This window comes from Populus euphratica, unplaced genomic scaffold, assembly GCF_000495115.2.
Source record: "Populus euphratica unplaced genomic scaffold, PopEup_1.0 scaffold850.1, whole genome shotgun sequence".
NCBI classification, from domain to species: Eukaryota; Viridiplantae; Streptophyta; class Magnoliopsida; order Malpighiales; family Salicaceae; genus Populus; species Populus euphratica.
Genome location: NW_011500708.1, coordinates 48806 through 53891, shown reverse-complemented (window position 1 = coordinate 53891; position 5086 = coordinate 48806).

Here is a 5086-nt window from a genome sequence, read left to right as displayed (position 1 = left end):
ATATGATATTTTTAAAATAGATTTTACTATCAAAACTTAAAAAAATATATATTCAGCTTACAAAACCTTTTGAAACCATCCAACTCCTCTCTTAAAAATCCTTACAAAAACATCTATGTAGAAACTATAAATACATCTGCATTAGCCTTGTCCAAGTTGTGATAAAAATCCTTATAAAAAAAAAAGCTTAAACGCCTCCATTCTAGTTGTCCTCCAAGATGCTAGATTCCAAAACTTCGAACACTCACTTCTAAGTTCTATTAAGTTTAGCCTTTATAATGGTCTAGTTTCATTTAACTGCTATCCAAACTTAATTATATCCCTCAAAGACAAAAATATCTTGCAAAGTATGTTATTACAAATAAAGACTTATAATTACAATATGCTTGAAAGATCAATTCATACTGCTTTTATATTCAAAATCCACTATAAAGCTATGTTCTCAACTTTTACTAGGAAATAAAAATTTCAATTCCAAAAAGGAGAAACACTTCTTCTACAAATAGATTTATCCTACTCAAACACTATTGTTCCAAAAGCAATCCAATGAAAAGATATATATCTCTTCTAAAAGATTGGATCATTAAAGGAGTGGCCTAACCAAAACTACCCCAACCACCACAACCCAATGTCCAAATAAAAAACATTACCTAATACACAGATGGCAAAGTTAAATTGTCTTTCCATCGACACTCTACCATATTCTCACAAGACTCTTTCTTTTTCAAAGCAATAGATTTGAGAAAAATTCTCAAAATCCCTACTGTTATTAATATCCCTTGTCACGCAAATCCTTCTAGAAAATCTAGATCTAATATCCCTTCTACCAGTTTCCAAAATACAGATTATATCACAACTATACCAAAACCTGTTCATATAGACACTAAGCAACCATCTACTCCAACACCCCCAACTTTTTCAATACTTACTGAAAACATCTAAAATGAATTAAATGTTTTAAATTCAGACAAGTATTTTGTCATAAACAAAACTCTTTTAAAAAAAGATTTTTTTGATGACCATAATTCTAAAAAATGATCTTGGTTTTTCAAAAACTTCCTACAACAAAGAAATGATATCTAGAAACAATTTTATACTTGTATTGAGTCTTATAACGTATAAATTTTATTCTTTGATTAGTTTGAATTTTTTTATGCACCAGCATAATATATTACATATCCATTTGCATCCATCAAATATGCATGTCCTATTACAACCTTTTCCAAAATTCATGTATTGAATGTCACTAGTGGACCTTTAGTTAAGTCTGACCATCAACTTTTGTGAAACATATAACTTACCCACAAAGATTAAACAGTTGATGCAGCTCCATAAAAAATACTCGGAGATGATACCCTTATAAATACCAAACATATCATCCAACAAAATAATTTCACAAATACCTCAATACCATAGATAAACAGCTTACCAAACTGGAAAAACAAATACAAAAGAACTCGGTTAACTTCACGACTAACAAAAAACCAGTAGACCTCAAACTAAAAAAACTAGCATTTAAACCATACAAAGTTACCAAGACAATCCAAACACAAATTCAAGAAAATCAAACAAATTTTCTTAAAGCCATTAAAACACAATTACAAAACCTCGACCAAATGAACTTGATTGTCTCGGACACACCTCAACAATCCAACCCTTCTTCCTTCACATACCAAGTTAATTCTTTTCAAAATAACCCTATATCAACCTTTGATACATATACTTCTTAAGAACAATCTTTTGAAATAAACAAACTTATTTGAAAAAATCACAAAACAACCAATGCCCTTGATATTTCCTTACATACAAAACCCAATTTTCTAAACCAACAAAAATACAATGCCTTCTCCTTTTATAAATAAAATATAGATGAAATTTCTGAATATAATATCTTAAATACCCTCCAACAAATTGTCATGGCAATCAATGCCTACAAAAACCAAACAGGAACCCTAAACAAAGCTATAGTCGAACTCCTTATTACAGGTTTCTCTAGCCAGCTTAAAGGATGACGGGATTACCATCTCACTAAAACAGATCACCTATATATCATAAACTTTATACAAACCTATGAAGACCAAACACATATCCTTGACCCTTCAGGAAACACCATCCAAGATGTTGTGTCCACCCTTATCCTTACTATCTCCTTACATTTTGTTGGAGATCCTTCCATCTAAAAGATAAAAATATTGAACTTCTTTCCAACCTTAAATGCAAGAAGATTAATAACTTTTAATGGTATAAAAATACCTTCCTTACGTGTGTTATGCTTTAAGAGGATTCAAACCAGCCTTTTTGAAAAGCAAAATTTCTTCAGGCTTACTGGTTCTCTTAGGAGAAAAGGTCCAAAACAAAATCAAAGATACCTTTACAACCAAAACTATACCATATGACTAGCTTACATATGGTGAACTTGTGAGTTTCACTTGGAAGGAAGGACTTAAAATCTGTCAAGATCTCAAACTTCAAAAACATTTGAAATGGGAACTACAATGTACCAAACAAAAACTTGGTAGTTTTTTCCACCAGTTTGACCTCTCCACCACAAAACCCTTTTGCAATGGACACTACTCAAAACCAAAAACACATTTATACCCAACACACGCCTCCCTATAAAAGATCACCCCACAAATACTGAAAATAAATTTACCCTAAACATGAATAAACTTACTACAAACTTACAAAAGGTTTAATATAACCACCAAATCGTCCCCTTCTAAACCCAAAAAACTTTTAATCTTAAAAACATTGCTTGTTACAAGTGTGGTCAGAAAGGATATATGTCCCGCTTTTGCAAAATTAATACCAAACTATATGAACTCTAAATAGACAAAGACATCATCAACTAGATACAAACCTTTACATTGAAGCCTCTGATACAAACTCCAGTTCTTCTAACATTTCTGAAGAAGAATTCCAAATTGATGAACTAACAACTTCCCTTTCTAGTTTAAACACCTCTCAAATTCTAAACAAATTAGTGTCTTAATCCAAGATCAAGAATTTATTCTTGAGGCAATTAAAAGACTTGCTAACCCGTCGCTATAAAAAACTTACCTGGACAAGTTGCTTATCAATTTCAGCAAACCAGAGACATCCAAACCTCACCTTCCAAACCATTCAGTCCTACTTACAACTAGTGTCAACACCTATGATCTTACAAACTTTCTCAATAAAAAAAATCCAAAGTCACAACTACTATCCCACAATTATAATATGAAATCAAAACCCTCAAATCTGAGTTACAAACCCTCAAACAACCTTAACAAAAAGACTCAGCAATCCTACAACACCTTCTATCCAAAATTAAAAACCAATCTAACACTGATTCTGAAATAGAAGACCAAACGGTTAAGTCTTATGTATTACATCTTGTACTCATAAATATTGAACGTATTTTTGATCATTTCTTGCATCTTCTAACTCAAATATCTTTAAAAAATATTTATTTAAAATCCTTAGTCTTCTTAGATGATTTTAAATTAGATACTATTGCACTATTTGATATAGGTGTAGATTTAAATTGTATCAAAGAATGAGTTTTTCCAAAAAGATTTTTATAAACTACCTCTAAGAAACTTTCTACCTCTAATAATTCTAAACTGCATATTTCAGGCAAAACCCTATCCTCTATTTTCAACAACAGCATTTCTCTTAAAACATTTTTCTTAGTTATAAAATATATTAATCATAATATATCTAATAATATAAGATACGTTTAATTTGTGGTAAACGTTCATTTTAAATGCAGGCCTATCACATAAATGAAAGAATTGATTGATGAGTTTAAGATTTGAAATTGAAAGGACAAAGAGATGACCAAACTTATGAAAGAGATGCTTGTGCAGTTCAAACCTAAACATTATTCGGTAATTGGATCATATCTAGAGTTGTAGATCTCAGATTTAGGTCTATTTTATATGGATGGAAAGATAAGAGATAGGCCTACAATTTTCATTTGAGGTCTGGTTTTAAAAATATCATTTTCAAGTCCAAATTATAGCAATATAAAAAAAGTCCAAATCTGTCCTACAGCCCAAACACTGTTCAGTGTTTTGCTCATATCTGGAGTTCTAGAAGTCTAAATAACCTTTATTGTTTTTTCCTAGAAAGTTGAGAAATTTCCTACAACTTTTATATTTTCAAGTGGTTTCAATTTTGATGTTATCAATAATATTTTGGGCAAATAAAAGAAGATAATTATTGTTACAAGTCAAGAGTTAGCCACCCACTCATCAATTAGTCATCAAATCAATAGTTTCTAATTTTGGCCTATAAAAGGAGGCATTTGCCAAGTATTTAGGCATCTTGGTCTCCAAATTAAGATCATGCTCTTGCTTTTTCTCTTTGTATTTTTATAATGCTTAAGTTTTGCTTTCATTAATATCGTGTTCATGTCTTTCATTTCTTTTCCTTTACTTAGTTAACTTTTATCTTATTTCTGTTCTTATTTTATTTATTTATTTTTCTTTCTTTCATTATGTTTAGTTAAGTTTATTATATCAAGGTAAAAATGTTATACTTGTTTGACATACCATTAATGAATCTTCTAATCTTGATATTTGTTGTTATCATTATTTAATATTTATGTTAATCTTTCATCTCAAGTTCTCATCAATTTCTTCTTCTTCTTCTTTTACTACTATACTACTATTGTTGTTATTCTTGTTATTGTTGTTGTTGTTGTTGTTGTATTATTATTATCTATAATTTACACATTTAACCTCTCTATAGTTTGACCCTGGTATTGCCAAGTTATTTATTATTTCAATACTTTTGCATTTGAAAGAAGACGTTAATCTTTTGGTCATGTCAATTTTTTGACGTCATTGCCGAGGAGGTAAGTTCTTGTACACATTATAGTATTTATTTATTTTTTTCACTTTTTTTGTATATAATTTTGTTTTTTTTTCTTATTTCTTCTTCTTCTTTTTTATTCTTCCTTTTATTCTATTTCAACACATGCATGAGAGTATGGTCACATACATTAAGTGATAGACTTTATAAGGTATCCTTATTATTTTCAGAAAATATGGCCGAAGAAAATAACCAATCACTTCATAATAAGAATAATGAGAATAAC